General features: G+C 36.1%; 1 long non-coding RNA gene across 2 annotated transcripts in view; it reads left to right on the top strand.

Annotated features, from left to right (window-relative positions):
- The first annotated feature begins 1,795 nt into the window (after positions 1–1,795).
- Positions 1,796–27,185, top strand: part of LOC131506888 (uncharacterized) — a 29,778-nt gene continuing 4,388 nt past the window's right edge. The window contains exons 1-2 of one of the 2 annotated variants that reach the window (XR_009259211.1): positions 1,796–1,975; positions 12,829–12,910. This is a non-coding gene — a long non-coding RNA (uncharacterized LOC131506888). The remainder of the gene's footprint in view (positions 1,976–12,828; positions 12,911–27,185) is intronic. The other variant, XR_009259210.1, reaches the window with a different exon arrangement.

A 27,185-nucleotide genomic window follows, 5' to 3' on the forward strand; every position in this document is an offset into this window, starting at 1 on the left:
ACAAAAAAAAAAAAAAATAGGGAAAAGAACAACAACCAAAAAAATCATTTATTCTTTTTAATGGAAGAAAGAGAGGAAAAAAAACCATAATAATCTGAACAAATGGAAATCAGAAGTAAGCAAGTAGAAAAAAAGTTCAAATATATTCATAGGGTAAGAGAATTTTTCAAATTTGATTCTTAAAAAAAACAATTCTATGTTGGCTTTCTTGTCTATTTCAAGAAATAAACATAAACTATAAGTACAAAAAATTGAAAAAAATAACTGAAAAATATGTATCTGGCAAATATCAAGAAGAAATGAGAGCATATTTATTTTACTTCTGAGGAAAATTGATCTTAAGGCAAAAAAACTTCCCCCAAAACTTTTAAGCATGTTTACTACATAACGCTGGAAATGTGATTCACTAATAAAATATGATCCTAAAGACTCTTACACTTAATAAAATAAACTTGAAATATGAAAAACAAAAATTGCTAGAAACTTAAGGAAGAAATTGACGTATCTACCATCAAAGTGAAAAAAGTCAATACATTTCTGAATTTTTAATGGGTTAAGCAAACAAATATAGCAGCAAAGGTGAGGAAGATTTATTTTATTATTTTTTTTTAATTTTTTTTTCAACGTTTATTTTATTTTTGGGACAGAGAGAGACAGAGCATGAACGGGGGAGGGACAGAGAGAGAGGGAGACACAGAATCGGAAACAGGTTCCAGGCTCCAAGCCATCAGCCCAGAGCCCGACACGGGACTCGAACTCACGGACCGTGAGATCGTGACCTGGCTGAAGTCGGACGCTTAACCGACTGCGCCACCCAGGCGCCCGTGAGGAAGATTTAAACAACACAAATAAGAAATTTGATCTAACGGGCATATGTAAAATTCTGCATGCCATTATTAGAGAATACACATTCTACTTAGGCAGTTGCAAAAAGTGCCCAAAATTCACCAAGTAGGAGAATACAGGTTAGTCTCAACAAATACCAGAAAATAGATCTCAAAAAGATCGTGCACTGTGATCACAAGGAAATTTTGTTAGAAAGTAATAGGAACAGATAAAAATATTAAAACTCCCAAAAATTTGAAATTAGATAATACACTTCTCAAAATCCACATATTAAAAAATATATATCATAACAGACAATTAAATATACTGATAACTGAATAAATAATATATATATATATATATATATATATATATATATATATAAATAAACCTGGGGTGGGTGGTACAGTGCAAGTTGTGATACAAAGGAAAATTGTAGCCTTAAGTACTTAAAGTAAAAAAGACTGAAAATTAATAAGCAGTCCTACTTAAGAAGTTAGGGGAGTAAAACAATAAAGTAAACCCTAAGGAATTTGAAAGCAGGAAATAATAACTATATGATGAGAAATCAATGAAATAGAAAACAAAAAATACATTAGAAAAGATCAATAAAAGTAAAATGGTGATTTTTCTTAGACTTCTCAGGAAAAATATAAATAAAATGTTATGACTTTGTTAAATTAACATTGGTTAAGTGGAGCACACGGTGCCAGATGGTGAGCAGACCAGAAGAAGAATTAAAATAGAGCAGTTTGTTACTCACAGGTCCTGGAGGAAATGCACATCCCCCTTCAAAGGGGCAACTGAGAGAAGTTAATGCAAAATGTAGACAAAGAGGCAGGATCTGGGACACATGTCTTTTATTAGAGTTGGTCAATTCCAACCAGAAGAGTCGGGGTGCAGTTAGCTCCACTGGGGTCTCAGATAAGAGGTGCATAAACATTCAGGTGCTGGGAGGCAGGGAAGACAGCTAATCTGATCACAAGGGCTGTTGAAGAAGTCATAATAGGAAGTTACATTTGCTTGTGACTCTGTGGCTGCTATTCAGGGGCTAATGTCAGTTCAAGGCCCCTGCAAGTCACTTGCCCAAACAAAATGGATGCTGAGGCAGCAGTGCCATGGAGTAGCTTAACTGAACTCTGGACCAAAGGTATAAATGAGTAAGATTATAGTTAAAAGAAGGATATACAGATACAAGAGATTAAACAGGCAATGTTATTGATCAATAGCTTGGTAAATTAATTTGAAAGCTTAGATGAAGCTTTAGATTCATTAGATGAAATGAATACATTTATAGAAGAATATGACATCAAAAACTGATTTAAGAATAAGTAGGAAACTCGAATAGTGCCATAATTATAAACTTGAGACAATAATTAAAATCTTTCTACAATGAAAACACCAGGATCAAACCATTTTATGGGATACGTTTATTATTGTCAAGTAACAGATTATTCTAATCTTAGATATATTCTCTAGAGAACAAACTAGGAATATATTCCCATGTTTCCAATGAAGCAAGAACTAAAAAGGAAATCTGAAAGCCTGTTTCATTCATAGCAATTATTAAAGAAAAGCTTAACAAAATAATAGCAATCTGAAACCAGCAAGTGGGTACACAAAGATAATAAACCAAGACTCAGTTTATATCCAGAATACAAAGTTAGTTTAATTTTAGAAAATCTGTCTTCAACCAGATCAACAGATTAGAAACAATGAAACAGAAACAACAGAAAAAAATGTCTTCAACCAGATCAACAGATTAGAAAAGTACATAAGATTATCTTATTAAATGAAGGCAAAAAAAATTGTTACTGTTTAGTGTCCATTTATTATATATTTTTATATATCTATAAAATCTTTAAAAATCATTACACATAATAACATAGGTCAGCATGATAGCTAGATATAAAATCAATATACAAAGGTCAATTATAGCTTTATACAGTGGGAAAAAATACAAAACATAATTTAAAATAACACCATTTACATTAGCAACAAAAACAAAGTATCATACCTAAAGAACATACCTAAAAAAAGAGTTGCAAGACCTTGATGAAGTACAGGATAAAATTTTACTTAAAGGAATTACAGAAGACTTTAAAAAGCGGAGATGTGGCTCATGTCCATGACTAGGAAAGCAATATATAAAAGGTATCAATTTGGGTGGCTCATTCAGTAACATGTCCATCTCCTGATTTCGGCTCACGACATGATCTCACAGTTCGTGGGGTCAAGTCCTGAGTCAGATTCTATGCACTGTCAGCTTGGAGTCGGCTTGGGATTCTTGCTCTCCCTCTCTCTGCTCTCTAAATAAATAAATAAATAAATAAATAAATAAATAATTTTTTTTAAAAAAAGGTGTCAATTCTCCCAAATGTCTCACAAATCCATAGAACGCCAATTAAAATTTCAATAGTATTTTTCATGGAGTTCAGCATGCTTTTTTGTAAAATTTATGTTGCCAGAATATATCTAAACTAAGTGTTGCCAATTAAGTGTTGCCAGAATATATCTAAACTAGGGGGAAGAAATGAAATAAAGACTTCCAACCAGACAGCTAGCCCCACTGTAAATTATAGTAATTAGGTGAGTGTAGAACAATAAATTACGATTAATAAATTAATTAATTAAAATAAATCAGTAAATTTATTAAGAAAGAAAGAAATTAACCAGTGGAAGCTAGTAGAAGGACCCTAACAGATCTAAAAATAGAAGGAATGTTAATATTGTCAGAGGTGCCATGGAAGATCAGTGAAGAAAGGAGAGGCTATTGAAATAACTGAGCTGGGAAAATAGTTAACAGTGAGAGGGAAACAAAAATGTGCCTTTATCTCACTGCTTACATGGATGTTAACTGTAAATAAATTTTGACATATCAAAAGCAAAATTTTAAAAAATTAGGGAATGTGTATCTAATCTTGTATGAGCTATAAAAATTGCTACATATAAAATAATGGCAAATTAGACTACATGAAAACTAACAACTGTTGATCAGAGAAAATGTTTAAAAGGATAAAGCAATAATTAAGATGATTCTGAAACATCAATAACCAGTACAAAATGGTTGCTATAGACTACATACTGAATTCCTACTAAGCAACTTAGAAGGAGAAGGAGAAAAGATAGGAACATTTGTCTTAACAGTAAACAAAAAGGGGGTGCCTGGGTGGCTCAGTTGGTTAATCATATGACTTGATTTTGGCTTGGGTCATGATCTCATAGTTTGTGAGTTCCAGCCCCATCGGACTCTGCTCTGGCATCACAGAACCTGCTTGGGATTCTCTCTCTTTTCCTCTTTCTCTGCCCCCCTCCTGAACGCACTCTTTATCTCTCTCTCAAAATAAACAAATGAACATTTTAAAAAGTAAACACATAAACCAATTAAAATCTAAAGTTTTCAACTTTAATTCAGTTTTGCTAAATTAGCAAAATTCAAATCAAAACCACAGTGAACTACCATTTGATTATCGTACAAAGTTTAGCAATAAAAAATTCAAAGGAAAAATAAATCCGTGGTCTTGCTTATAAATTACTAGTGGGAGTGTAAATTGGTACAACTCCTTCAAAAAAAAAAAACAATTTGGCATTTTCTTGCAGACTTTAGTATTTACAAATCCTATAACACAGCATTCTTTTTCCCAGTTTTATAACTGAGAAGACATGTGCACCAGAAGACATGTACGAATATTTATACCACTATCTCATTAAAAAACAAAAGCTGGGTATAATTCATATATCCATCATTAGAAGAATGGATAAATAAATTTCAATATATTTCGAATTAACGATTTTACAAAAGGGAAAATTAATGAGCTATAGCTATATCCATATACCCACTACTAGAAGATTGATACAATATGATACTACTGAAAATTCAAAAACAAAGCTTTAAAAAGTATTCTCTCATATAAATGATAAAACTTTTTAAAAAGTAAGAAGACAAACGTGAAATTCAAGATAAAGTTTACTGTGGAATAGAATTGGTGGTAGGGGTGAAGGAGGAGTCAGTGGAGGTATAACTTATTGGTAGCATCCTAGTTCTTAAGTCGAGTAGTAAGTTCCCAGATAATCATTATAAAATTTTAAAGAAAAAACAGAGTCCTACATGGACAAATTGTTATAATGTGTTATAAATGAAAGATTACAATTAATTTAACTGCCTAAATTCCACAACATTATAAAGGGGTGATTTGTTTAGTTACAATTATGTTGTCATAAGGCAAGCATAATGGAAAACTTTCCTTATTATGAGAGATGTTAAAACCTAAAAGATACTAATCAACGTTACTTAGAACATGGCTGGCTTTTGATGTCACCAGTTCTAGAGAGAGAAGGCAAGAGGTTGAGAAACTATTAAATGCTTAGGCTCAGAAACGGAATTTCCTGGGTCAATTTGACTCCTATCTACTTGCTGTATGATTTTGCACAGTTTACTCAGTTTCTCTATGAAATAAAGATGATAACAGTCATGGGTTGTTGTACAGTTTAAAATATGCAAAATGTTCGATAGGTTTTATTGTCAAATTAGTGACAGATTACTTGGAAGGCTGTGTCTGTCAACAGGTCTCCTCCTCCTCCTCCCCCTTGCCACGTGTAGACCAGGACAAATGGTGCTCAGCTGTGCTTTCCTGGTTTCCAAAATGAGTATTTCACAGAGTGCCCGGACAGCACTGTTGGGGTTCCTTAATGGGGCCTCAAACCTAGGGTTCTTTCTGGGTGTTCAGAGGAACAAAATGTCTTTCTCTTAAAAAGTAAACCTTTTTAGGGTGCCTGGGTGGTTCAGTTGGTAGAACGTCTGACCTCGGCTCAGGTCATGATCTCACGGTTCACGGATTCCAGCTCCACATCAGGCTTTGCACTGACAGCTTGGAGCCTGCTTGGGATTCTCTGTCTCCCTCTCTCTCTGCCCCTCCCCTACTTTGGGTGCGCTCTCTCTCTCTCTCAAAAATAAATAAACATTTAAAAAAGCCAGTCCCTTTTCAAAACCTAAACTCTCTGGATCTGTGGGAGGGCAACAGGACCCTCTTCTCTTTTTTAAATTATGACTGTCAAACACAGAAAGTTAGGTATAACAAATCAATGCAAGTATCCATAAATGATCATAGTTCTTTGTCAACATGGAAATGAAAATAACCTGTTCACAGGCAAGAGGTGCTGTGGAACAAATGGAAAGGACCCCAGGTCAGATGACAGTCAGAGTCTGACTTAACTTGTCTGAAACCTGTGTCCGCTCCTGCAAGGTAGGTCTGAATTGTTCTTCCAAGGCACGTCTGAGCTCTAAAATGCTAAGTCTCCAGGAACAATAGAATGTCATTCCTCAGTGGATTGTATTTTCACCATAGACATAATTGTGCATTCAGTGATCCCTGCACATTTGTCCTTGTGTTCACCAAAGGCTCTGGAAGAACAATAGCTAGTGGTGAGAGAGAGAGAGAGAGAGAGAGAGAGAGAGAGAGAGATAGGAGTGAGTGTTTAAGGATGGACAGTTGGAAAAAAAATCCTTATTGGACCAGCCTGCAGCTGGTTTAACCCACAGGAATAGCTGTCCAGGAGTACAGATTAAATTATTTATTTTTCCATTAGCTGTCTGAATACAAGTAAAGTTCATGCGGTGGATAAAACCCCATGGTGTTAGCTCAGATATGACATTTTAAAAGAAGCCTCGGTGCTTCCTTAATAAATACCATGAAAATAAATAGAACAGAATGGAGGAACTCACCCTAATACATTTTTAAATGTGTGGTATTTTTCGTTGTTAGGGTGAAGAATAAATTCTGTATCTACTTTGCACACAGCCAAATGTGCTATGAAATATTATTTATGTACTTGACAAATTCCCAAGTATAGCATCAGCCTTGCTAAAATACCCGTTGGCTCGACATTGCACTTCCAAATTTAGCATTATGGTTGACAGCATTTTTCTTGGTCTCTCAAAAAATGACCAGCCAAAATTTCACTGCACTCATTTCCAAAGGATCTGATATTGATTTTCCTCTTTGCAAAAAGTAAATTCCCTGATTATGAAACCAATAAACTCAGATACAACTTTTAACCTTATCAGGTTTTAGCAGAAGAAAAAACTTAGGTTTTAGAAAAGGAAAAAAAAAAACTGGAAGATCATCCTGTTACATGTTAAATAATAATGTCACTGAGAGCCATTAAAGGGACATAAAGTTTAGCTTGAGAAAAATCAAATATAGATAATCCAGACGACAAGCAATTTGGGAATTAAAATACCTTCAGTAATTTTATGTAATAATAGCCACCACACCTTTATGTAACACAGGGTTTTTACAATGTCTCGTGCTCTTAAATTTTTTATGGGGAGGAAGGTTGAAAGAGGTAAATTATTTGAATAGCATAATTTTTAAGGATATGTTCCAAAATAAAGTCATTAAGAGGCAACTGAAATTGAAATTAAATGCACTTATGAATATTCCCCATGCTGGAAATCAAACTGACATTGTTTCATGTGATAACAAATTTTAAAGCAAATCTTTCAATGTGAAAAAAAAAGTGAGCAGGGGAATCCATTGACATTTGAATGTCAGCCTCTTGGTCCTTCCAACTGAATGCAAACTTTGTTTTGGCTCAAAGTGTCCATTTCAGTATCTACACTGTCACGCTCGTTTTTAAAAATAGTAACATAATGCTGTGCCAAGAAACAAGGGCAATGCCAAACCTAGAGAAATCTATAAACTCATGTTTAGGAAAGAACCAAATTGCTTATAAATGTCAAAAGCTGTGTGAAAAGTAGTAATTAAAAATGATCACATCAAATCTACTGCTTTGCTCGGAAGATTTAAAATACCCTGAAGCCAATGTGGCCCAAAATAGAAGGTTTAATAACTTAAAATCAAAAGATCCATCTTCACTCACATTTATAAGCAAATACTGGTCTGTGGGCTGAGGCAGTGTTTCGACCTGCGTGTGTGGTGCATGTGATTTTAGGTGTCAGATTCAAGAATACAACAGTCACTAGCTCTATGCTGTCCACTGACCCGTCTCTCAGGACTCTGGTCTGTCATGGCCCATGACTCTTCTCTTAGAGTACAGCCTCAAGAAGGCACCTGAGCATCTGACATCTTGTGTGGACTGTGCCAGCTGCCCATCTCTGAGCCTAAGGCAAGTTATGAGCCTTTGGGGGGCTTTAGGTACATGAGAGAGAACATTGCCTTGAATTACAACCCTAAAGCAGACCAGGAAAATTCCTTCTTGGCAGTGTGAAGAATACACAAGTTTCAACTTAACACAGAATTCTGATAACTGTCTACTTGCTAATAAAGTTCATTTGATTTTGATCTTTACATTAACATAATAGGAATGATAATTCATATTAACTACCATTTACTGATATACATTATGTGCCAGATATTGTGCTAAACACTTAATATGAAGTACTTCAAATTAATCCTTATAGTAACCTTTTTCATATGAAACATCTGGGGTTCAGTCTTTAAGCTATTTGCCTAAGTTCCCATAACCAGTAAGCGATAGAATTGGGATTCTAAGTCAGTCTGTTTGATCCCAATAAATACTATGAAGCGTCTCCTGTTAGATTTGTGTATGGCATAAAGTGAGATCTTATCTTACCTTCCAGCTTTATTGAGATACAATTGACATATAACATTGTGTCAATTTAAGGTATTGAACATGATTTGATATATAACACATTACAAAATGATTACCACGGTAAATTTAGTTACTGTCAATCACCTCACACAGTTACAAACTTCTCTTCTTATGATAAAGACTTTTCAGATTTACTCTCTGAGCAACTTTCAAATACACAATACAGTATTGTTAACTATAGTCACCATGCTGTATATTACAACTCCAGAACTTATAACTGGAATTTTGTATACATTGACCATGGTTATACTTTCTCCTGACCTGTGGCAACCACAATTTGTTCTCTCCAGAGGAGTTGTTTTTGTTTGTTGGGTTGTTTGTTTGTTTGTTTTATTCCACACATAAGTGAGATCATACAGTGTTTGTCTTTCCCTGCATGGCTTATTTCACTTAGCATAATGCTCTCAATTGGCTTATTTTATTAATTAGTTTAATCTACACAATTATTATCTAGTATTACCAAGTTAGTTGAACAATACCAGTGCCCCGTGCATATGCCTGATTAATACTAATCAATATTTATTATGTGTTTTGGACTGAATTGTCTCCTCCAAATTCATACGTTGAAGCGTAAGCCCCACGTGACTGTATTTGGAGATAGATGTTTAGGGAGATAATTAAGTTTAAATAAGATCATAAAGTTGGGGCCCTAATCCAAAAAGACTGATATCCTTATACAAAGAGTAGGAGACACCAAAGGTCTTCCTCCTTCTTGAATTCCCTCTCCCAGGATAGACATCAAGCAAAGGCCATGTGAGCACACAGTGAGAAGGCAGCCATCCGCAAGCCACGAGAGTCTTCACCAGGAACCAAACCTGAAGGCACCTTGATCTTGAACTTTTAGTCTCCAGGACTGTGAGAAAATAAATTTCCATTGTTTAAGTGACCCACTCCGTGACATTTTGTTGTGACAGACCAAGCTGACTAATATATCACTCTTGATGGGGATCTGATGATATCAAAGAACAATGATATCACATGTGCAAAATCATGAAAAGAACAGATTGCATCCATAAGGCAAAACTTAGACCTGTCTCAGATAACTGACACCTTATGTGCATCCCTAAAAAATGACAGGAAAAGACTGGTATACCTTGCAAATCAATTTAGATCTCCTCCTTTATAGCTCCTCTCCTGGGCACTTTGTCCTGAGGCTGTCAATAACGAGATAGTTGTGACAAAGAAGATATTTGGGGTGATATCATGCTTAAAATAAGGAACGGAGTCATAGAAAAGCTAGCTGCTAGACAGCAGAGGCTCTAACTAACAGTACATTGTCATGTTTTGTGCTCCTACCGTTCTGTTCTCTTCCATCTTCAACTCCAACTAATTACTTCATTAAGCACTTGAAAAACCCAGGACTCCTATGGTAGCAAGAGGTCCTGGGAGTTGGTGGGGTTGGGTGCTGCGGCTGAGTGCTACCGTCCATAGCTACCTCGATAGGACTCAGCTCCTTGCCCTAACCGTTTTCATGAGTGGAGGTTTTAGGAGCCTCCAATCGTGTTTCACTATTACTGGTATTGCACTTGTTTTTCTTGCATAGTGCAGTAACATTAAAGTTCTTCAAGAATCGAAGCTGGGTGGTTTGGGTTTCCAAATACGGGAGATTTTGTTAGCTTTGGTATTTCTAAACCATTGGGGATCTCTGGAGTGATCACTTCCTTGTTCCCAAAGCTTGCTAAAGTGTGAAAGGAGCATTTCTCTTACCCCACATTCTACGTCTGGACATCCATACTATCGAACATCTTTAATTTCTGGAATATTTTTTTGTCTCTCTCTGACAACTGTTGAAGTCAAGGATAGTCCATTCAATTGTCAGCTACCAGTGAGGTCTGCTGCTGGGAGGGTGGGGAGGCGTTCTGCCACCTGGGCCATTTATGAAATATCACCATGCCCAGGAGCTGTCACGCACTTTAGACGGTACAGAGGATATTTTGTCATTATACACTGTCATGATTCTAATCGTGAAAACATACAGTCCAAAGGGCAGGTACCTTTTTCTTGCTCTCTTCTAATAACAACAGCCAAAAAAAAAAAAAAAAATTATTTTGTGTGTTAGCCTTCTGGCTCTTTGTGGGGAGAACTTTTGTACTCTTTTTTTGTCACTGATGGTTATCTTTAAAATTGATTTTGCGCAGCATAGACAACACCTAACAATTAACTGTGACAGGGCTAATTCACTTTATGGAATTTGCGCATTAATTTACATAATAGATTTGTACATTAATTTGCATAATTTCTTAATTATGTAAATATGTATATTAATTACATGGATTTCTTAATTTACATAATCTACCTAAATTCTTTTTACAAAAAACAAGCTTTACAAAACAATGTACAAAGGAATCCCTTGATAACAAACTCGGTTTATTATATGCATATATGTAAATCTATGCATACATACTACATGCCCTTTAACTCATTTACCACATATTAATAGAAGATGCCCAATAGACACCTATTGGTGACAAGGATAATTTTGTATGCATTCTGTGCCCAAAAAATACCAGTGAAGTGTGGATATTTCCCATGGCAGTACATATCTGGCTCCAGTTTTAAACAAGCAGTGGTTAGCTTTATTGAGAGGACTAGACAGAGGTCACTCGAGGAGTCAGCCAGAATTTGGAAGTGGAATACTTGCTGGCTTTCAGCCCTGTTTCTAGTAACTACCCCACCCTGTTGTTCCCAAGAGAACAAATGAACACTTGATAGCTGAGCAGGTGGCATGGGATGTAGTAATAAACAGCTCCTTTCCTGTAAGGGAGCAGTGGACTAGGTTTATGGATCCATGAACTTTCCTGTGGGGAAGCCATTGTGTCCAGTTAAAACTGTAACTGAAAACATCCGTCTCTATCAACTTCTCAGTAATTCCACTCATACGTAGTCCAAAGTCCCTCAGCACCGCTCCCATCGTCGGTTCATTTGACCACATGTACAACCAGCTTCTAGGATGAAAAATAGCATGAGGACAGCTAAAAGTTATTTCGTTTGTCTGTATGTGATGAGAAGTGGCTATGGATTTGGTCCACCTGCAAATTAATGTTAGGGAAAGGAAGCCACTTGGGAGTGAATGGTTCTCTTTCCCTGTTTTCCATGTGTTTACTTCCTCTGCTTCCCTAATGAACTCCATAGCTTTGGAATTCTAAACCATTAAATGGAATTAAGAAACAGGCTCATTATTTAGAGTCAAAGGTTACAATCAACTCCTCTCCAACAATCAACCAGTATCCCTTTGTTTACTTGAAATATAACAGGAAAACACTACCTCGTGCTTAAGTGACTTGGAGTGTTATTTTCATAATTGCTTGCTGAATTTTCCTAATTAATCAGAAGTCTTTGGCACAAAGAGTCCAACTATTGAGACTTGAGATACAGGGCCGGCAGAAAATTTGTCAGCAGAAATTGTCTTTTGTGCAATCTATGTGCTACCTGGCACAAAAAGTACTTTGTAAATCTTGATTATGATTGCAACACAATGGTTAATTAGCAGGGCTTTTCTTTATCCTTACAAACTTCTTTAGACTCTTTGACATTAATGAATTGAGGAATGAGAGTTTCCCTACACTTGTATGCAAAAAAAAAAAAAAAAAAAAAAAAAGGAGGGCGAGTTTGCGTTGTTTTCCAAAGGATATCCCTTGTGCTGACAGTATTCCATGGCGTGAGCCCTACGGTACCACAGCCAAAGATTCAAGCTGGCCAAAGAAAACGCTGACCCTACTGGACTTGAGTAGGTCAAGAAGTTTTATGGTGAATGGAGAGTGACTGTAAAGTTAATCTCCTATTTATGTTACACTGTGATAATCCTGCCGGAGAGTAACAGCAGCCACAAAAGCCAGGAAGTTAAAAAAAATTAACAGAAAAAAACTTTTTTCTTAGACCATCTTTTTGTTTTGACAGTTATTGCTATGAACTTGATGGAGGGTTTGTTTGTTCAAACATCATTTTTTGTAAGCATAACTAAATGCACACATTTTATAATAATGTATATTTAAATGGTCATAACATAGGATATTCTGAATTATAGAACTGTAAATTAAAAAAACAAATATATGTAACACATAACTTAAACATTGGGGATTAAGCGAGAACCTCCGTTGGAAAGCATTCAGAGTATCTCAGAAATGATTTAGGATTCACTATTTAAAAAAAAAAGTTGAGTTAGATTAAAGAAAGTTGGCAAGGAGTAGTTTAAAAAATGGTTTTTCAGTTTAGACAGGTTTCTTTACAGACATTTTCAGTGACGACATAGTAAAAGGAAACATTTAAGCATCTTGTGAAATATTCAGGTTAGATGAGAAATAATTTCCTGAGGGGATTTAGTCATTGGAATAAGTCACCAAAAGTAAGCTCTAAAATCATTTTCTCTAGGGGTCTTTAAAACACGATACATTTCATATCTTCAGGACAGCTCTGTGTGTGAAGACGGATGGTCACAATACATGACTTCAGGGTGAGTATGAATTTTTCTGACTACGAGTAAGATTTTTATTTCTTTAAAAAATACCTAAGATGGGAAAATCCATTAATTAGATTCCAATAGAACAACTGGGAAAACAAGCAAAGTTTTACAGAAGCTTTCATTGCTTCACAGAAAATAAACATCTTCTAGCATAAGTGTTGTTGCTGCAGGCTCTGTAAAATTGTTAGCTTACATTTTGGCTCTTTTTCTACACGAATGTAACAGTCCATGAACTCATATTTGGAATCCCAAGCAATTACATAACTTATTAATCTTGCCAAGATCAGTACTATTTCTTGTTGTTGAATGTGGTTTATGAGAAATAGTGATCGTATATCATACCAGAAAAGGCCCTGGAAAATGAGGCTAGATATTAAAATTGCCATGGGACAATTTTTAGAATAATTTCACCGATGAGAAGATTTTTCACTAATGAACAAAGACAGGTTTAACTCCTGTAGTGTAATTTTATACTAATCTCAGAGATGCAGTACAGTCTTCCAAAGGATTTATGTACCAATAGCCATGCCACTGTTTCCTGATGAGAAAGATCCAAGCAACTTACAGGTACATTGCTCATTCCTCTATGCATCTCTGACACAAAAGGATATGTGTGACACAGAATAAATTGTTAAAAAAAAAAAAAAGAATGGAAAAGAATTATAAAGACAGAACTTAAGACACACGTTCATATAAGAGAAGACAAAATAAAGAAATGCCAACTGAACAGACGGGAATGGTCCCAGCAGTGTAAGAAGCAAGACAAGATTATAGTGCCCCTGAACCAAGAGAGAAAAAGTTTCAGGAAGGACAGGGGTGCACACCTGAATTAAAGGCTGGAAAACAAAACAAAACAAGAAAATGAGCACTAAGTAAGGCCATTAGATTTGACAGTGATGGCGACCTTCCTGATCAGACTGAAGTGGATAGGAGAGGAGAGGAGAGGTGGTGACAAGTGAAGAAGAACAGCAATCTAGATGTTTTGTTGGATTATTTATAGTTGCTTGGGGATAGTGGAAGCATTCCTAAGGAGGCAGAGAACCAAAAGAATAAAGGATGCTCATATCAAACAGAAAAGAAAGCTTCAACACTGCACAGCAGGACTGTGTAAATGGACTTGGGATAAATCCTCTTCCGTTTCTTCTCCCTGAGGTCCAGAACGCAATGGCATGTTCCTCCTCCCAGCAGTATTTGTGGCGTAATTGTAAACGACATTCATATTTTTCAGTGTGATTTTAGATTTATTATTCTTCTGAATGGAAACACAAAGCCCAAGACCTCTTTATTAGGTAAGTTTTGCTAAGTTATGCTGATGTAATAAATAGCCCCCACATATCAATAGGTTCTAATGACGGAGGTTTCTGTCTTTTATACATTACGTGTGAGCTCCATGTGGGTTCTTAATTCATGTATGCAGAATGACAAATGACCCTTATCTGGTCATGTCGTGCTCAGAGCAGAGAGATGAGAGCAGTGACAGAGGCTCACAGTGGTCCCAAAGCTTCTGCTCAAATGTAGCAGACATCACACCACACACATTTAGTTGATCAAAGCAAGTAATCTAAGAGATGGGGTGCGAAAGCACAATTCTTTGACAAGGAGGACAGAGAATACTCGGTAACACTTCAATCTGTCACAACTTTGAACTTTTGGAAAGCATAAAATTTGGAGAAAAAAAAATGAAAAATATCTACATCTTTCCAATTGGTTTGCTGATGGGATCCTAATAAGTAGTTTGCATCCTAATTTTTATTTAAAATTACATTATACATATTCCTCCATGTCATTTAGTATTCTTTAAAATATGATTTGAGAGGCTGTGCATTATTCCACTTGTCTGGATGTAATTTTTCAGCCATTCCCTTGACTTTTGCTCTTTTGTTCTTTGTTAATATTCTGCCATTCAGTAGATTAAGACACATTTTCTAAGCTACTCTCTAGTGCACATCGTGAAGGATGTTAATGACTGGAAACAAATGCTTCCATACCTTTAAAGATGGCTGCTTTATTTTCTCCTCTAGAAGAATTCATACTCTGCTTAGAAAATAAGGTTGGTTTTAGTCCCAGTTGCATTTGAACATTTGCCTGGACAAAATAGCAATGCTGAAGAGTGCTAATATACTTTTGGTGTTTCATTCCCATGATTCGATTCATTGTGAAATTGTCTGGTGGACAAATTAACCCTGTTTTCCAGTCATAAGGATTTATTTCAATCATATAGCAAGAGAGTTAACTGTTCAGATATTGGCCATTTAAAAATCTTTGTGAAGAATATAAATTAGACCAGGAAAAAAAAAAGAATATAAATTAGAAGTTTTAATTTACAGATTAAGGGACTTTCTTGTAACAATCTGAAATCTAAAGACATAAATATTTCAGTGATGTAATTGACACTTGTTTGCCTACTCATTATTGCTTTCTCCCTTTTTCTTTCCTTTTTTTTTAATGTTTATTTATTTTTGAGGGAGAGAAAGAGACAGCGAACATGAGTAGCGGAAGGGGAGAGGGAGAGGGAGACACAGAATCCGAAGCAGGCTCCGGACTTCGAGCTGTCAGCACAGAGCCCGATGCGGGGCTCGAACTCACGGACCGTGAGATCATGACCTGAGCTGAAGTGGACGCTTAACCGACTGAGCCACCCAGGCATCTGCCTCCTTCTTTCCCAATAAAACCTTCCCACTAATGTAAGTGCTTCAGTGGAAACTGACACCATCCTTGATTTCAGAGTGAGCCTGAATGTTGCAAGATTAACCGTCATCTCCTTGCCAATGACCAATTCAGGAAGGAGCACTGTTTCATCCTGTCAATAAGACAAGAACGATGTCTGCCTTATAAGAAATGTTCCCTCTATCCTAGGAGAAAGTCACAGGAAAAGTCGTTCCTCTTTTCCGCCTGGTATTTTCATGTTCAAAAGGGATATCTGGAGCAGCTGCAGGCAGTTTCCCAAAACTTTAGGAGGAAGCTAAGAGTAAGGATATCAGACACAAGAGGTGAAAAAGCCTTGGTCTTTGATGACCTTGGTGAGCATTGAATTAACCATCCTGGAAATTTGCCTGAACTTTTGAAGTCCTTTTATTAAAAGTTAGTGATTTTTTTTTTAGCTGTTTAGCCAGTGTAGATGAAACCTCAGGATACTTGTAGGAGAAGGCATTCTAGGTCATACAAGTCAGGCAGAGATGCAAGACTCTGTTCTGAAGTGTCAACTGAATAAGTCAAAATCATCATTGCATTTCTTTTATTTTTATTTTTGTTTTTATTTTTTTAGAGCGAGAGAGCACATGCAAGCTGGGGAGAGAGGCGGGGTTGGCAGAGGGAGAGAGAGAGAGAGAAAGGGAGAGAATCCCAAGCAGACTCCACACTCAGGGCAGCACCTGATGTGGGGCTTGATCTCACAAGCCTGGGATCATGACCTGAGCCAAAATCAAGAGTTGGATGCTAGGGGCACCTGGGTGGCTCAGTCACTTGAGCCTCTGACTTCAGATCAGGTCATGATCTTGCATTTGACAGTGTACTATTTCTTGTTGTTGTGAGTTGGAGCCCCGCATCGGGCTCTGTGCTGACAGCTCAGAGCCTGAAGCCTGCTTCGGATTCTGTGTCTCCCTCTCTCTCTTCCCTTCCCCTGCTTGCATTCTGTCTCTATGTCTTTCTAAAAAACAAAAATAAACATTAAAAAGACTAACAACAACAACAAAAAAAAGAGTTGTTGCTCAACTGGCTGAGCCACCCAGGTGCCCCATCATCATTGGATTTCTAAAACATACTTCTGTGTGATACACATGCACATTACACACATCTATATGTGCTTTCTACCTAGGACTTTGATCCAATTGCTGGAAGGTTTATACGTCATGCTCACATGCGCTATGAATAATGGAAGAGAGGGCAAGTTAAATTTCATACTTAAATCTTGAAATGAAGAGGAATAAATAGGATGATTTCATTCTCAAAGTGAATTCATTTTCTTTAAAACAAATAAAAAAATTCTAGCTCATACACTTATAAATTATTTCCCACAGGGGCACCTGGGTGGCTCAGTCGGTTAAGCATCTGACTTCGGTTCAGGTAATGATCTCGTGGTCTGTGAGTTCCAGCCCCGCATTGGGCTCTGTGTTGCCAGCTCAGAACCTTGAGCCTGCTTTAGATTCTGTGTCTCCCTCTCTCTCTCTCCCTTCCTTGCTCTCTCTCTCTCTCTCTCAAAAATAAATAAACATTAAATTTTTAAAAATAAAATAAATAAAATAAATTATTTCCCACAGATGACCACAATTTGCATTTGCAATAGATCATAGTGTACATTAAAAAGATGGTGTTGACAACGTTAACCTGTTTCCCATAGGGCAATTAAACAGAACTAGAGAATCACACTTATGAATTAGTCATACAATCATTTGATATGAAATACAAACAGTTTTACCTTATTTGTGTAGAAAAGATATATGAAGAACTTTGGTTGGTGAAAGTCATCAATGATAAAGAAGTAAACGTAGTAACATCTAATTTCCATCATTGGCTTTAAATTCCTTCCTTCCAAGTTTCTTATCCAAGTTTGTGATGGCACATTCATTGACTTGTAGTGCCTCTCATGTTTTTGCTTTCCATTATCTAAATCTCATGGAAGTATAAATGAAAACAACTGGCTAAAACTGAATAAATTTGGGGCGCCTGGATGGCTTAGTCAGTTAAGCGTTTGACTTCGACTCATGTCATGATCTCTCTCAGTTCATGAGTTCAAGGCCTGCGTTGGACTCTGTGCTGACAGCTCAGGCCTGGAACCTGCTTCCGATTCTGTGTCCCTCTCTCTCTGGTCCTCTCCCACTCATGCTCTGTCTCTCTCTCTCTCAAAAATAAATAAATATTTTTAAAAAAGTAAGTAATACATCTGTGTCTAGAGTTTAGATAACCAAAATAAAATCCTGTAGAATTAAGTCCTAATTAGAAAGCCTACACAAGATCTGTCAATAATTATACACATAGTCAACATTTTCTGATTTTCCAACTCTTTCAAGCTTTCCTTTTGCCGTATGTAAACATGTTATGGACAAAGGTCACAATCCATAATCTCGTTTGCATGAACATTTCAACTGAAGAGAAAAAAACGTATTTTGGTTTTTTGTTTTGGTTTTACCTCTGACCATTACAATGAGCAAACTGGAACAATGAGTTAAAGAATTTTTTTTTTTCAAATGTATATATGTATGTTATTTTTCCCTTAAATTTTAAAGAAATCAATTGATAGCGATGTCTGCGTATAAAAATCACTTGTCCAGAGAATTAAATTAATTTCCAGGTTTTTATCGTCCCAGACCCCTGGTAGAGTCAGAGGAAAACATGACCTGTGAGTCCTACAGAATCTCTACAAATTAAGATCAAGAAAATAGAAGTTGAAAATAAAAGTATCACAAAGAATTAGAAGAAATAAGCCACAGGGGTGCCTGGGTAGCTCAGTCAGTTAGGTGTCCGACCGATGATTTTAGCTCAGGTCATGATCTTGTGGTTCGTAGGTTTGAGCCCCGTGCTTATGGTGTGGAGCCCACTTGGGATTCTCTCTGTCCCCCTCTCTCTGCCCCTTCCCCACTTGCGTGCATGCATTCTCAGTCTCTCTTTCTCTCTCTTAAAATAAATAAATAAACTTAAAAAAAAAAGAAGAAATAAGCCACAAGAGTAATGGCCAGCAGATGTCAGAAACAATTGTCTTTAAGGACTTCAGGTATTGAAGTAGTTAGATATGGAATATATAATAACTATGCATAAGTTTTCTATGGCTGTTGTAACAAATTACCACTAACTGAGTAGTTTGAAAGGAGACAAATTTATTGTATTATAGCTCTGAGGGTCAGATGTCTTAGAATTTCTGTGTTATGGGGTTATGTCCCTTTCTCAAATTTCTGAGGACGAATCTATTTCCATGCTTTTCCCACCTTCTAGAGAGCACCCATATTCCTTGGATCATAACCCTCTTTTTCCACCCTGAAAGCCAGCCATGTTGTACCTCTCTGATACTTCTGTTTCTGCCGTCACATCTCTTCCTCTGCACCCATTCTCCTACATCCCTTTCCCACTTTTAGTGATCCTTATAATCACATTGGGCACACATAGATAATCTGAGACAACTTCCCTATCTCTTGATTGGTAATCTTAATTCCATCTCCAACTTTAATTCCTTTTTGTTATGTATCCTAACATATTCATAGGCTCTGGTGATTAAAACATGGGTGCTTTTGTGGGTCATTACTCTCCTTACTACATGGTATATCATAAATGGTTAAGAAAATAAGATGCAGAGACACAAATATGAGTAGGTAATACACAACCATCAGTAACGGTCAGAAGACTTTACAAAAACAAAATGTGATTTCTTTAAATGAGTAATACAGTTTTTGAATTAAAAAAAATCTCCATAAACTAGGTAAACAGCTTTTAGACACAGCTAAAGAAATAATTAGTAAACTGAATATATATCTAATGAAACTACCCAGAATGTAGCGCAGAGGGGAAAAAAGAAATACAATACGTAAAAAAAGAAGTTAAGATACATAGAAGATAGAAGTTGAGAAGCTTCAAGACATGTATAGTTGGAAGCCAGAATAGAATAGAATATGGACAGTGGAAGGGAGGAAACGTGTAAGTAGATAATGGCTGAAAAGTTGCAAAATAAATGAAAAATTGGAATTTGCAGATTTAGGAAGCATAATGAGTCTCTAGCAATATAAATAAAAGAAATCTACACTTAGATATGTTTTGGAAAAATTGCAGAACAGCAGAACACTCAAATCAAAGAGAATAAAGCATCAAGAGAATAAAGACCTATTGCCTAATAAAGACTGAAAGTTAAACAGCAGAATTCTCAACAATAGGTACTAAACGAATCAAATCTTTTCTACCCTGAAAAATTATTTTTCAAAACTAGAAGTGAAATAGAGTGTTTTTTAAAAAAACAGAAACAGTATTTACCGCTTTTTTTTTTTTTTTTTTTTTACTGTAGGAACTCCTAAAAGATATATTTCAGCAAACAGCAAACTATTACAGAGGGACATTCTGAGATGCAAGAAAAACATAATGATAATGGCAGACATATCTTAACCTAAACAATAGCGTCTGCATAAAGTAATAAAAATAGTGTCCGATTTTTGCGGTTTTATTTAAATGGACAACTCTAAAATAGTAGACAAAAATAGAATGTCAGAGGGGTGGGTAATCAGTGTTATTGTGTTCTTACTGCTTGATAAAATTCAAACAGGAGTTTAGATACCTTTGGACATTGTAAGTTAAATATGAGTGGCGAAAATTTCTATAACAACCACTAGAAAAAGTAATATATAAATGCTAACATCAAAGAGGGAGAAATGAAATAAGAACTCAATCAATTAGGGGCGCCTGGATGGTTCAGTCAGTTAAGCATCCAGCTTCAGCTCAGGTCATGATCTCGCAGTTTGTGGGTTTGAGCCCCATATGGGGCTCTGTGCTGATCCAGCTCAGAGCTTGGAGTGTACTTCAGGTTCTGTCTCTCTCTCTCTCTCTCTCTCTCTATCTCTCTCTCTCTCTCTGTCCCTCCCCCGATCACGCTCTCTCTCTCCCTCTCTCTTTCTCTCAAATATAAACATTAAAACATTTTTTAAAAAACTCAATTAGGGGCGCCTGGGTGGCGCAGTCGGTTAAGCGTCTGACTTCAGCCAGGTCACGATCTCGCGGTCCGTGAGTTCGAGCCCCGCGTCAGGCTCTGGGCTGATGGCTCAGAGCCTGGAGACTGTTTCCGATTCTGTGTCTCCCTCTCTCTCTGCCCCTCCCCCGTTCATGCTCTGTCTCTGTCTGTCCCAAAAATAAATAAAAAACATTGAAAAAAAATTTAAAAAAAAAAAATAAAAAAACTCAATTAATTAAGAAAGGAAAAAAAGCATAAAAAAGTGTGAAACTAAAAAAATATATGGGTAGTAGGAATATGTGAAAAATATATCAATAATAGTAAATCAGTAAAGTCTTCAATTAAAAGACAGACTATTTTATTGGATTTTGAGATATAGCTCTATGTTATTTACCTGTAATATTAGAACATGGGAAGGCCAAAGTAAAAGGATGCAATTAGCTTTTACCTTCTATCTACCTCACTATCAATATGTATTTAAAACTTAAAGATTTTTTAAAAATTTTTTTAACGTTTATTTATTTTTGAGACAGAGAGAGACAGAGTATGAACGGGGGAGGGTCAGAGAGAGGGAGACACAGAATCTGAAACAGGCTCAAGGCTCTGAGCTGTCAGCACAAAGCCCGACGCGAGGCTGGAACTCACGGACCGCGAGATCATGACCTGAGCCGATGTCGGCCGCTAAACCGACTGAGCCACCCAGGCGCCCCTAAAACTTAAAGATTTAAAACAAACATGCAGTGTTTTACATTTTGTAAGGATCGGGAATTCAGAAATGGCTGAGCTGCATAATTCTGACTCAGGGTCTCCCAAGAAATTGTAGTCAAGATGTAAGCTAGGCCTGCGGTTATCTCAAGGACTGTTTGGGGTTGAAGGACCTCTTATAGGCCTAGTACCCTCAACATATGGCACTTGGCTTCCCTCAGAGTAGGTGACCCAAAAAACTATGGTGTCTTTTGTAAGTTGGGCCTGAAACTATACACTGCCATTTATACAATATCTTAATGATTATGTAGGTCAAACCTATTCACTGTGGGAGGGGACTATGCAAGAAAGTGATTACCAGAAGTTGAAGACCATTGGGGGTCATCTTGAAGACAGGCTACAATAAAAATACACCAAAATAATAATGTCAAAAGAAAGATGGGGTAGCTAGGTTTGTATTAGATGCAATTAACTTTAAAGTCAAACCATTGTTAAAGGTTAAAAAAGATTATTAGATAATGATAAAATTTTAATTTATCAAGAAGATCTAACAAATCTAAACTCAGATCCCTGTGGAAGGGAAAATAGTCTTAAAATATAGAAAGTAAGAGTATATTGAGCAAAAGGGAAGAATTGTCAAATCTACCATCAGGGGGAGAAATTTCAACACATTTCACTCAATTATTGACAATTGAAATAGTCAAAAATTAGTAAAGACAGAGAAGATCTGCACAATAGGATTAGCAAGATTTATTTCAACACATAATAATTAGAGAATATTCATTATGTAATGTGTGTATAAAGCACTTATAAGAATTAATTATACATTAGGCCCAAATCTGGTCTAAAGTAATTTAAAAACCCATGTTATAAGAGCATGTTCTCTGGACACTGCAATTCAGATATGATCACAAAAAACAACATAACAATATTTGGAATCTAAAAACACATTTCTTTTTTTTTAATATAATTTATTGTCAAATTGGCTAACATACAGTGTATACAATGTGCTCTTCGTTTTGGGGGTATATTTCCATGATTCATTGCTTACATACAACACCCAGTGCTCGTCCCAGCAAGTACCCTCCAATGATTTATGGGTTAAAAAGACACATCTTAATGGGAACTTCAAGGTACTTAGAAATCAACAATTATACAACTACTACGTATCAAGCCCTGTGAATTGCTGTGAAAGCAGTACTTTGAAGTACAGATGTTTATAGCTGCAAATTTTATATTCAAAGGAAAATGAAAATTAATGAGATAATCATCCAGTGTATGAAAACAGAAGAAGAGAGGCCCCTGGGTAGCTCAGCTGGGTAAGTGTCTGACTTTGGCTCAGGTCATGAACTCACAGTTCATGAGTTTGAGCCCCACATGGAGCTCTCTGCTGTCAGCTCAGAGCCTGCTTTAGATCCTCTGTCTCCCTCTCTCTCTCTCTGCCCCTCCCTGACTTGTGCTTTCACACCATGGTTTGTGAGTTTGAGCTCCTCATTGGGCTCTGGGCTGACATCTTGGAACCTGAAGCCTACTTTGGATTCTGTGTCTCCTCCTCTCTGCCCTTCTCCCATTTGTACTCTCTTTCTATCTCTCAAAAATAAACAAACATTAAAATAAGAAAGAAAGAAAACAGAAGAAGAACAGAATGCAGAAGTTAGGAGATAGTTTTTTAAATATAAGAAGTAAGTGACCTAAGAGGATCAACTAAACCAAAAGAAAATCTTTAGAGGGATTGTTCAAGAAAAAGGAGAGAAAACACAACCAACTGGCCCATCATAGGAATTAAAAAGATAACAAAACTATAGTTATAGCAGAGATTAAAAGAGAGTAAGAAAATACCAGGAAAACCTTTAAACTTTTTTTAATGTTTATTTATTTTGGAGAGAGAGACATAGTGCTAGTGGGGGAGAGACGGAGAGAAAGGGAGACACAGAATGTGAAACAGGCTCCAGGCTCTGAGCTGTCAACACAGAGCCTGATGTGGGACTCTGACTCACTGACCGCAAGATCATGACCTGAGCCAAAGTAGGACAGTTAACCAACTGAGCCACCCAGGCGCCCCAAGAAAACCTTTAAATTGTAGAAAATATATCTAAAATGAACAAATTCTGAGACAAATAGCACTTATAAAACTGATTTGAAAAAGAATACTTTAAATATATGTTAATAATTGAATCAGTAGTTAGAATGTGCATAAAATAAACACTAGGCACAAATAGTTTTACAGCCAAATTAGACAAAACTTTTAAAGTGCCAATTGTTTGATCATATATGCAATATTCATATTATATTATATACATACATTTTTAAAGATAGTTGATGAGACAGAAATTCTCCCCAACCCTTCCTTTGACATTACATTAACCTTGACACCAAAATCAGACTAGAACTATATGAGAAAGGAAAATTATAGACTTGTTTCAATCATGAATAAAAATGTAATAGGCCCAAAATGAATACAGCAGTGGATAAAAAACATAATTCACAGATGACCAAGTTGTATTTATCTTAGGAATCCAAAATAGTTTAGCATTCAAAGATGTATAAATATTAGTTATCACATTCAAGATCAACTATATACAGAAAAAAAATTTGTTAAAACGTAGCATTGCAAATGATAAAAAATTTTAGCAAACTAGAAATAGATGGGAATTTCTTCAGTCTTAGAAAGGCCACAGAAAGGCTAAAAGAAACACCATGGCTAATGATTAAACATTAAGAAAATTCCTTTTATAATCATGAACAAGTTAAGGACACACGATCTTACTGCACTATTCAACATGGTACTGGAGATCTTAGCCAACATAGTAATACAAGAAGAAGAAATAAATGTTATACAAACTGAAAAGAAACAAACTTGTCATTATTCTCAAATGATACAATTGTTTGTAAACAAAACAAAACAAAAGAACACCTTCCCACAAATTTACAGATTATTAGTAACACAAATTTAGCAAGCTGGCTAGTGTTATGACCAATTGAGCTGGCCATTGTATTTCTGTATGTCAGCACCAAATGCTAAGAAAATCCAATTTTAAGACTATTGCCATTTACTATAGGAAGAAAAGAAATTGTATACTTAAGAATAATTCTAACAAAAGTTGTGAAATATTTTATTCAGAGAATTGTAAAACTTTTTTGAAAGGTATAAAAGTCAGTGTAACTTCCCCTCCCTCACGTTTGCTGCAGCATTCTTTACAATAGCCAAGATATGGAAACATCTTGTGTCCATCAACGGATGAATACATAAAGAAAGATGGGGCATATATATACAATGGAGTATTAGTCAGCTATGAAAAGGTTGAGTTCTTGACATTTGCACCAACATGGATGGGCCGAGAGGGTGTTATGCTAAGTGAAATATATCAGAAAAATGCAGGATCATTTCACTTATACGTGGAATCTAAAAAACAAACTAATGAGCAAATAAACAGAAGCAGACACAGACCTATAAATACAGAAAACAAACTGATTGTTGCCAGAGGGGAGGGGCAAGATGAGTGAAGAAAAGTGGGAGATACAGGCTTCCAGTTAGGCAATGAATAAGTCACAGGGATGAAAAATACAGCACAGGGAATACAGTTAATGGTATTTGGGTTGGATGGTAATAGACGGCAGCTATACTTGTGGTGGGCACAACATAATGCATAGACTTGCCAGATCATTATGTGGTACTCTTAAAACCAATGTAGCATTGTGTGTCAACTATACTTCAATTAAAAATAATAGACCTAGGGGAACCTGGGTGGCTCAGTCGGTTAAGCATCTGACTCTTTATTTGGGCTCAGGTCATGATCTCATGGTTGGTGAGATTGGGCCGCATTTTGGATTCTGTGCTGACAGCCCAGAGCCTGCTTGGGATTCTCTCTTCCTCTCTCTCTCTCCCCCCTCCCCTCTCGCATATGTGCACTCTCTCCCTCTCTCTCAAAATAAATAAATCAACTTTTAAAAGATAAAAAAAAATAATAATAGACCTAAACAAACGAGGATAAACAGCACTTGTTGCTAAGGGGACTCAATATCACAAAGTTTTAATTGTCATTCAAATGTATCTACAGATTTTATGTAATTCTCATCAAAATCCCTTAGAGTTTTGGGTAGAGTTTGACAGGATGACTTTAAAATTAATGCATAAGAGCAAACAGCCAAGAAAACAGACATTCCTCTAACAGAAAACTGAAGTAGGGGAACCTGCCTCATACTTACTCAGGTTTACTCATAAACTGTACTAATTTGGAAAGTGTGGTGTGGCATGGTAATAGATCAGTTGACCAGTGAAACAGCAGATAACCCAGAATCAAACCCTTGCTTATTTGGACACTTACTGTATGAAACAGGAAGTGTGTTTAATAACTGTGGAAAGGAAAGATATTCAATAAATAGTGCTAGGACAGTTGGGTATCCATGTGGAAAAAATGAAATTGGATCCCACTCTCACAATACATATGAAAATAATTATCAGATAGATTAAGGATTTAGCTGTGAAAGACAAACTGAAAACTTTTAGGGCAAAAAACAGGAAAATACTGTCATGGGAAAGTCCAATCTTCTCAGAGCAGTGAAGGATTTCTGAAAGAGGTCAGAAAAAGCACTACTATAAAATTAAAGACTGGTAAGTTACACTACATTAAAAATTAAGAATTTGTATTCATCACGAAAGACCATAAAGTGAAAAAAACAAGCCACACTCTAACCAATAAATAGTTAGTATGCATAATATATAAGGAAGTCCTACAAATCGATAAAAGACAGAGTCTATGATAGAAAAAAAATTGGAAGAAAATATTGACATGCATTTCTCAGAAGAGAAAATAAGAATAGTAAATAGATACATGAAAAAAGTATCCAACCTCATAAATGATCAGGGAAATGCAAATTAAGAACATCATGAGATTCTATTTTATTCTCCCAAATTGGGGAAAAGAACTTTGATAATAGCAAGTATTTGGTGAGGATGTATAAGCAAAAGATTTAGAAAAAAAAATAATCAACATTTCTTAGTAAAATTGAAGACATTTATACGCTACAATTCAGCAGTGCTTCTAGATAATTACTTTAGAGAAAGACTTACTCATGTGCACTGGAAGTAAAAGAATGCTCATAGTATCAGTTTACAATATCAAAAAGCTGGGAGATGCCAAATGTTCATCAGCAAGTAAATAATGGTTTATGCTTACAACTAAACACTGTAAATTAGTTATGTACAACAAAGATTACTCTTAAAGATATAATGTTGGGTAAAAAAGCGAACCTCAGAAAATCATGTGATATTTTGAAAGAGATGAAGAATAAACAAGATGATGTTTAGGACTGTATACATATGCAATAAGACTAAAAAAGGTGGGGAAGATGACAAACAGAAAATTCAGAATAGTGGCTATGCCTAGAGGGTGAGGCAGGACATGGGATAGGAAAAGAGCTCATGGTCATTCATTTTATTAGTATGCTTTATAAATTAAATCGATGTCACATGCATTCTTTGGAATAACAAATACTGCATGGAAAAGAAAAAAGAAAAATTAAAATACAACAGTGTTAAGAGCTGCTTAAATGGGGGTGCCTGGGTGGCTCAGTCAGTTAAGAGTCCAACTCTTGATTTTGGCTCAGGTCATGATCTCACAGTTCGTGGGTTCGAGCCCTGCGCTGTCAGCGTAGAGCCTGCTTGGGATGTTCTCTCTTCCTCTCTCTCTACCTCTCTCCCTGCTTGTGCTCTCCTTCTCTCAAAACTAAATAAACAACATTAAAAAAAAGAGCTACTTAAAAAGATCAAAAAGCAGAATTTAACATGGAGAGAATAAAACTGGTCTGAGTCTTTGTTTCTCTTTTTTGTGTTTTCATGAGAATTTTTGTGGAATGACAAGGGAAACAAATCAGATGTCAATATCCATATTATAATCTAGATTCGTAAATATCAATTATCTT

Source organism: Neofelis nebulosa, chromosome 3 (genome assembly GCF_028018385.1).
Source record: "Neofelis nebulosa isolate mNeoNeb1 chromosome 3, mNeoNeb1.pri, whole genome shotgun sequence".
Lineage (NCBI taxonomy): Eukaryota > Metazoa > Chordata > Mammalia > Carnivora > Felidae > Neofelis > Neofelis nebulosa.